Genomic DNA, 9,670 nt, shown 5'->3' with positions numbered 1-9,670 from the left:
AAATTTTTAGGACAACTGAGATTTTGAGGACCATAACTATTTAAGGAGGAGTCAGTTATTTGTTTTCTAATGGTGATGATCTTTTCATCAAAGTAATTCATGTATTCATTACAACTAAAGTGAAGACCCACTTTACTTGTTGAGCTTTGCTTTTTTGTTAACTTTGCAACTGTATTGAACATTGAAGATATTGTGTATTTCTTTAGTTTTTAGTCGTGCAACCGTGTCTAATGTTTTTCTCAGTGTTGAGTTTAGATCCTCGATTTGATCGTTTACAGATTTATTTACTCTGTCGTTAATGAGCGAACTTGTAAGAATATCAAGGAATTTATTTGTAGTCCGAGAATTTATAGTACAGCTTTTGAAACTCATTGTTTGCGGAGCAAGTGGATTTCTTGTTTTAACGGTAAATGTAATAAAACAGTGATCCGATAATCGAGGATTTTGGGGGGAAATTATTAGATCTACAATATCTATTTCTCTTGACAGGACTAAATCTAAGGTGTGATTGTGGCAATGTGTTGGACCTGAGACATGTTGGATAAAACCCATTGAGGCTTTTTGAAGAGGATCATTGGACTTTTCCATATGAATATTGAAATCGACCAAAAATTTGAATACTATCTGCCATGACTACAAGGTTAGACAAGAATTCTGGAAACTCATTGAGGAACATTGTGTATGGCCTGGGGGGCCTATATATAGAAGCTAGGTAAAATGATTTATCGGCCTGGTTAACTTTCATGAGTATAACTTCAAAAGAATGAAAATCAGTGATGTGTTTGAATAAATATTAGCAACACTCCCTCCTTTTGGGACGCACGAGGGATATGTTCACTAGTACAGCCAGGAGGAGAGGCCTCATTTAAGGCGATGAATTCATCAGGCTTTAGCCACGTTTCACATAAACCAATAATATCTGTAGACATCTTGCCCCCTTTATGGATTATCATGGGTTTCTACTTATTCAGTCAGGAAACACCATGTTGCTCATTTTACCATTTATTTGTGAAATAATGCACAACAATACACATACGATATCTTGTTGTTATGCTCTGTTCACTTTGCGTAACTCACCACCATTGCATGATCGTGTATACAGTACAACGACTAACAACATAAACACTGTCATTTTATTAATAGCAATAACTATGTCAATGAGCAAGGTATGCAGTATTATAAATCCATCTGCAGAAAGAAACAGACCAAACAGGTGGAGGCTGGCATGGAGGGTGGGTTTAGCAACCGCATGCTAAGAGGAACATCAGAGCAGCAGACTAATATACTTACGTGTATTATCTTGGAACCACTTAAGTTTTACTTTAGTATGTTAAATAGTATTGAAATAAAAGTATTAAAATAGTATTATGTTCTTAAAATTAATAAGTGTACTTAAGTGTTAAAATGTTTTACTTATTTCATACTTTAGTAAACTTAAAACAATATACATTTTTATTTAGTTTTATATAATGACCTGTATCCAATCATGTATCATTTCATCTGAACACTTTCAATAAAGGTTGGCAGGCATAGGCAGGTTTTATGAAGTGCAACTTTTAATTATTTGTTGAAATATTTAAATAGCTTCATGTATTACGCACTAAATAAAAACATTTGGTCATGTGTCTTAAGACTCCTAGAACTTAAAATCCTGAATAATTCAAATGATAATAAGTTCTGTTTAACTGTACATAACAGAGGGTAAGGAAAAAGTTACACAAATAATTTGAATTCATGTGCAGGTGAGGCAAAAAGAGACATGCTATGGGTCATATTTTGGGCAAAAACATAAGGGAGAACCATATACATTTATTTCAACGACATTCATTTCTCAAACACAAAACATTTTATTTAAGTAGATTTCAAAAGTAGTTTTGGCAATCAAACCAAGTGGCGTCTGTTATGAAATTCTACACTTTTTAGTTGGTCACAGTTTCAAGGAACTTTATTGATCCAATTAATCTATTCCTGTTCTCCTGGGGTATAAATATGTGGTTGCAGCTTTGTAAAATCCCTTCACCATGGGTAAAACCAAAGAACTGTCACATAGACAGGTGGTTGTTCATCTACACAGATCAGATAAAAGATATACAAAAGTACATAAACAGTTGAAAATTCTACTGAGCACAGAATGGGCAATAATCACACATTAAATGTTGACCATGTATTGTATAATTTATGTCAGTGGTGTGTCCGAAAGCTAATGCCGTCAGAAATTAATGCCGTCAGAAGTGAATGCTGTCAGAAGTGAATGACGTCAGAAGTGAATGACATCAGAAGTAAATGACATCAGAAGTGAATGACATCAGAAGTGAAAGACATCAGAAGTTAATGCCGTCAGAAGTGAATGACGTCAGAAGTGAATGCTGTCGGTGATGCTCAAACATTACTGCAATATTTAAGAAAAAACACAAGAGCAACTCTTTCCCAGCTGAATGAGAATGTCAATGCAGGACAAGATCAGGGTCAGCATGCACATAGAGAACAACACCAGAAACCTGGACTAGACAACAGAATTCTTAACAATTTCCACCCCATCTCCAACCTTCCCTTCCTGGCCAAACACTTGAAAGAATTGTTGCCTCACAGCTCCAAAAATACCTCCTAAAAAAAAATCTGTATGAGCCTCTTTAGTCTGGTTTATGGCCAATCCACATCACAGAAACCTCTCTCTTCTTATGCTGGTTCTCTCAACATCATGATTCTCCTCGACCTGAGTGCTGCCTGTGACACAATTAAACACCTGATTCTCCTCACCAGGCTTGAGGGGCTGTGCGTTTAGAGAATTGCACTGTCCTGGCTGAACTCCTATCTCACTAACCGAACCCATTACATTTCACTCAAAACCTAAACTTAGACTCAGCTACTGCTTCTCAAGATGTGCCCCAGGGCTCAGTACTTGGTCCCCTACTCTTCTTCATCTACAACCTTCTGGACTCATTCTGGACTCTACGCTCTGCTTTGATCAGCAAATTAAACAGCCTGTAAAATCATAATTTGTCCATCTCAGGCAAAAGAGCCTAACTCAGACCTTCCCTCCCTGATACATGCATTCATAACCTCCTTTCTTGACTACTGCAACTCCCTACGGCATCAAATCTACATCCCTCCATAAGCTCCAAATAGTTGAAATGACTCCAAATGACTACTCACTCACACCAAGTCCCAATAGCATATGACCCCTATCCTCTGTAAGTAACACTGGCTTCTCCCAACACATTGACTACAAGATCCACCTACCGACATATAAAGCCCTACACAACATATTCCGACATATAAAGCCCTACACAATATCACCCCTGCCTACCTCTCCAACCTTCTTCTTCCATATCAGCCTACACACTCCCCAATCCCCAAGTCTTAGCTCAAAGGCTTTGGTGACAGGGCATTCTCAACGGTTGCTCCTAGAACTCTTCCCAAACCCATCCGTGACTCTGAGACTATCCCCATCTTCCAGCAATGCCTCAAGACTCATCTGTTCAAAATCGCCTACCCCTAGGAATGCCCAAACCCATTCTCACAATTTTCTTAGTTTTCTCATAGTATTTTTTTTTGTTTCTGTTCCATGTTCATTTTGAAAAGCATCTTTGGGTCCTTGAAAAGCGCTATATAAATATAATGCATTATTATTATTATTAAACCCGCAATGGATTTTATAGTTATAGATTGTAGTTCATAAACTGTTCATTTCAAAGGTTCTTCCTTTAATTTGTCACCAGTCTTTATTAAAGCAAAAAGACAAGAGGGGGCATATTATATGTCCAATATTCCCAGACTAATAGCTGTTCTTAGTCACTTTCCATCTGCATTGCTTTGTGTCTAGGAGCAGACCTTGGTATTATGGTATCTTGGCTATATGCCATAAATTCCTGACGTGCCATATTGCTAAAATGCCATATTGTCTTTGTATTGTATGACAATGTTAGAAATACTTTGTGAAGCTTCAATTAAATATTATTTATAAAACATTCATAAAGCATTGGTTTATGTCACATTAGATAAAATTAAGCCACGTTAACCCTTTATAAAACATGACAAATGGTTATAAATGCTTTGTAACAAATTTATGAAAGATTCATCAGCTCAACATAATTTAAAGCGGGACTGACAAGTGAATTCATTTTGAGCTTAAAACTGTGTTTGAAAAAAGCTATTATTCACACATGGGAACAGAACCAACAGAAGGAATGTGTATCACAAAGATATGTTTATTTGGACACAAACCTGAAAAACTGTCACATCCCCCTCTGGAGCTGCCTCCTCTTCTGGTCCAGCGTGGCTCTGGCATTTGACTTCACCAGCTTTCTAGCCACCACCATTTCCTTGGTCCTGTATTCCAATTTCCCAGCACCACTCAACACTTGTGTCTTGAACACATCATGTCCTGTCATCAAATACACATACCTGATCCTCATGTCCTATCATTACTAAGTGTACATCTGTTCCCTTTAATCCCCTAGTCCTTGCGCGTTATTGGGTTCCCTGTTCTGTGTGTGATATAGACACCGTTTTGTCAGTAAGTTTGTTAAGGGCTTTGTCCCATTGTTACTTTTGAGTGATTCTATTTTTATAAGAACTTTCTCGGTAACTGAACTCGCTGTTTGCGAGTGTATAAAACCTGTTCTCGACAGGCTTCTTCCTTTCCCTATGCTACAAAGACTAGAGAGTTCCTGGGAACTCGTCTTCATTGATTGTCTAATTGTAGGTTTATATCGTACTTCAGTGGAAAGGAAGGCAGGTTCCAACTGAAAGATCTGTCATTCTCTCAACAGTTCTCTCAGTCACACTTCTGACTCAACTTTCAGAAATACTGCTAGATGATCAGGTATTTAAGTACATAAATGTTTTTTTAACATACAGTATATAACAAAATATAAAAGTGGAAAGATGAGAAGTCAGACGCTTCTGTAACAGTCATGGTTCAAAATGCACCACAGCTACACAATGAATATGAACAATGCTAAATGAATGGACGTTGCTGTGGCAACAGACCCCCCTACACCATGAAGACAATTTATAGAGCCAGTTATAGTCACATCTTAATTTTCTTACACTGCTGCTGTCAATTTCATCACCAGTGCAGAGAAGAGGATATGATAGGATCATATTAACTTCAGTGCTCAAGACTGAACATTTAAAAAAATAATTGTCTCTAAAGTAGCAAAAAATATATATAAATATTCAGCCTACAATGCAATAATTCTTGCAAGACCATAGCTCAGTGGAGTGGATACAATGCTTTCAGGATGGATCCATTACCTTTAAGGGTGCAATGTTTAAATGGCCAAGAATCCAAGATGAAACCATTCTCTCTTTAAGACACTGTTTACTGACTCATGACATCATGTGATTTACCATAATATATAAACTTGACATAGAATAATATGATAGGTAAACCCCTATAGGTCTATGATCTGGTATCAGCTAAGAGACCATAGTGGCACATCTTACTTAAAAGTATACCAATGTTCAGCTTCTCACCATTCTAATGTTAATATCCAAGCAGTGTTTTTCTTTGGTAGTTCGAGCTGGTGTCAATCCACCTATAAGCTACGACTAGCGTCATGAGTAGTTTACTATTTGACTTTTTACTTGAGAAAATGAATTGGACAGACTTTCAAATGTTGAAACTACATTTTTATACAGTCAAAAACCTGTTGCTCCACAGACTTACTTGACTGATTGTGACCTATGACATAACAGGCTTAACTAATGGAGCATCAAGAAGGGAGGTCAGGGGTTACAGTACCTTAAATACCAAACCAATAACAAACCAATAACAACGGATATTCTCTTTTCTATTCTGAATACTTATGGCTCATACAAAGGTATGGTTACACGTCTGACCCTCTGGACCCTGACATTTAAGCACAATGTTTTTGTAAAATGTATGGCACTTTGAAAGTATGTAATTTCCACTCTAGATCAACTTTCTGAGAAAAACCAACTGCCACAATCGCCAAGGTCATATGGTTCTTTAGTCATTTGTAAGAGACTTTGTCACAGCTTGTTAGCTTGTACCTTATCGGAAAACCATGTGACTCATATTACACAGTTCTCATTTCTATTATATTCCCCAGGCACAAACCAGTTTCTGGGGATATAACATTGCTTTATGTTCTTAGACAATTTTGAAAACCGGGCCAGTTGATAAAAAGACTCTTTACGACTTCAGCAGCTTTCACCCACAAACATGATACAATATATACTATGGGTAGGATACAGTGCAACATTTCTTGCAGTGCTTATTGCTTCATTTTGATTTTAAGATTCAAATGATTTGATATGATTGTGCATGATGGTATGATTGGTGATTGTTCAAAGTTTAAATATATTTGTTTACACTTTTGCCCTAAATTAGTCTTAAACATATTCAGCAGCTCACGCCAGAAGCTTAACAATCAGAACCTGCCACATGCCAGAACGAGAACATGACATAACTGAAAAATTCATACTGCTCATGTCAGTGCTCATCTGTTACGGCCCACTGAACATTTTTGGGGCCGCTGAGCGTGACTGATGGTGGGAGAGGAGGGGGGACGTGGCGTTTACTTGCGCTACAGGCAGTTTAAAGCCACATTCCGATTCTCCACAAAAGTGCATGTACATATTCCTTAAGAGTCAAAAAGTACAGGGTATTTGGTAGATAAGACTGAGATTCTTTTAACATTCTTAATCTGTGGTAAACAAGTGTATACTTGAGAACTGCTTCATGGGAGTGTGTGTGTGTGTGTGTGAGTGAGTGAGTGAGTGAGTGAATGAGTTTATTTGGGTAGACGACAGCGAATATTGCTTAATCTGGGTCTAAGGGTGCAGGCTGGGTGGTTTAGCTGTGGTCAGCATACAGGTATCTCTCTCTTACTGAACCCACGTCACCACTGGTTGTTAATATCACTTTGTGGAGACTGCCAAGGATCTCCTTTCACCTCCATGACAACCGAACAACCTTCTTCAAACTTCCACTGTGAGCAGAATCTTCAAGAAGTGAAGAAAAAAGTAACATGCAAGTATTGACATACACCACAGAAGAATTAACACTTGAAACTAGTTTTGAACTAAATTAAACTGTTTATGAAACAAAAGAAATCAAAAAGTTAATGAATTATGTTAGATATTATTTATAAGAATCAGTTGATAACTGACAGATGCATCTATTGTTTCTAAGCTGTACATAGAGATCATTGACCATATTGCCTAGCAACAAATCCATGGGCATTGGACAAAAGTAATGCACTTATTGGGAAATGGGTGCCATTTGGGATGCACACATTTACTAATTCAGGAATGTGATGTCTCCCCCACGTTGCTAACAGAGTGACCATGACAATGTCTCTATGCCTAAATACCAGCCAGTACAAGCACTGTTTTGTTCTACCATGAGTCCTTGCTTCATCCCACACTGACACCACGCGGCCCTGTTAACTAACATGATGTAGCCCCCGGGCTTGTTTGTTAGGTTAGCCCCCTGGCTCTATAAAAAGGATAAGCAGAGCTCTTCCATGGCAGGGCTGTGTGTGTCTGTGCCACTGAATCAGCAGATGAGAGGGGCCAGATTAAAGAACGCTGTTGAGTTTACACCAACTAACTCACATGCGGTGTGGTGTCCATAGCAATGATTGTGATCCCTTTATCTGATCTAATCACTGTAGAGTACAGTATAGTAGTAAGGTCTTAGCAGACATGCATGATTCTATCTGAGGGTGTGCTTTTCTTTTTGACGATGACGTCTGTGGGGCTTGAGCCTAGAGGCCACAGAGATCACTTAGGGAATGGATATCCAATAAGATCTCAGGATGCCTCATTAGTAGTGCAACTAAGCAGGCTATTTATTTAGATCGGAGTAAGGTTCAGGCAGATGGAAGGCAGAATATAGGTAGGTGTATACACCTGTGGTTTTCAAACTAGGGTCAGATCCGACTCAAGACAAAATGTGTAAAATAGCAATTTATGAAGAATTTACTTCACAATACTCTAAGGAGAACATGTGCAAACCAAGCTTTGTCCTGCAACTGAAAGTAAAACTAGATATAAGCTAACGTTTAGATGCTATTGCCTGACAAAAGGTTATTACAAAAATGTCCCATCTGTAAAGGCTTGTGTATAACCTTGATGGTCTTTACTTCCCATCCGGGGGGATTGAATTTGTTCCTAGTTATCAGTAAAGTTCTTAAAAATATTTTTTCTTATAGATTTGGAAAGTGGAACCGCCCACATTTCACCTTCTTGGTTCCATTTTTATGACGCACAATCCCCCCTAATTCCACACCCTTGACTGAAGGTAAAACACACATTTCTCAACACAAAGGTTGAAACATTTACAACCAATACATGGAAATACATATTGTTTCACCTTCTTGACAAAGAACAGAATGTCTATGTTGCACAGTAATATGAAAATACTTAATATTTAATATCGCTGTGGCTCAAACAATGGATATTTTACTTCCGGAACCTCACTTTCCAAATCTATTTCAAACTCACAGAGTACAGATGATGTCATTAAACTTAAAGAAATATGTGCGACTGTTTTCTTAGTGGCACTACCTGGGAGGGGAACATTATTTTTAATACATTTGAGGTAGAGACTATAGAGAAACGTTTTGCTGAGACGTAACACGATTACGTCTCAGCAAAATAATCCATCCCTCATTTAAACAATACACAGCTATATAGACAACTTTTAGTTGCTGGACGAAGCTAGTTCAAACCCAACGCCATCATGCACAAAACAGTTTACAGTAAGACCCACTATATACAGTGGATATAAAAAGTCTACACACCCCTGTGAAAATGATGTAAAAGAATGAGACAAAGATAAATCATGTCAGAAAATTTTCCACTTTTAATGTGACCTATAATGTGAACAATTCAATTGAAAAACAAACTGAAATCTTTGAGGGGGGAAAATTTTAATTAAAAACCTTAACAATAACCTGGTTGCATAAGTGTGCATATCCTCTTATAACTGGGGATGTGGCTGTGTTCAGAATTAACCAATCACATTCAAACTCATGTTAAATAGAAGTCATTACACACCTACCATCATTTAAAGTGACTCTGATTAATCACAAATAAAGTTCAGCTGTTCTAGTACGATTTTCCTGACATTTTCGTAGTTGCATCTCAGAGCAAAAGCCATGGTCCGCAGAGAGCTTCCAAAGCATCAGAGGGATCTCATTGTTGAAAGATATCAGTCAGGAGAAGGGTACAAAAGAATTTCCAAAGCATTAGATATACCATGGAATACAGTGAAGACAGTCATCATCAAGTGGAGAAAATATGGTACAACAGGGACATTACCAAGAACTGGACGTTCCTCCAAAATTGTTGAAAAGACGAGAAGAAAACTGGAAAAGGAGGCTTCCAAGAGGCCTACAGCAACATTAAAGGAACTGCAGGAAATTCTGGCAAATACTGGCTGTGTGCTACATGTAACAACAATCTCCCATATTCTTCAAATGAATGGGCTATGGGGTAGGGTGGCAAGACGGAAGCCTTTTCTTACAAAGAAAAACATCCAAGCCCGGCTGAAATTTGCAAAAACAAACATCATGTCCCCCAAAAGTATGTGGGGGAAATGTGTTATGGTCTGTTGAAACCAAGGTTGAACTTTTTGGCCATAATTCCAAAAGGTATGTTTGGCGCAAAAACAACACTGCACATCACCCAA

This window comes from Esox lucius, chromosome 8, assembly GCF_011004845.1.
Source record: "Esox lucius isolate fEsoLuc1 chromosome 8, fEsoLuc1.pri, whole genome shotgun sequence".
In the NCBI taxonomy this organism is placed as follows: Eukaryota; Metazoa; Chordata; class Actinopteri; order Esociformes; family Esocidae; genus Esox; species Esox lucius.
This window is presented reverse-complemented; position numbering follows the sequence as displayed.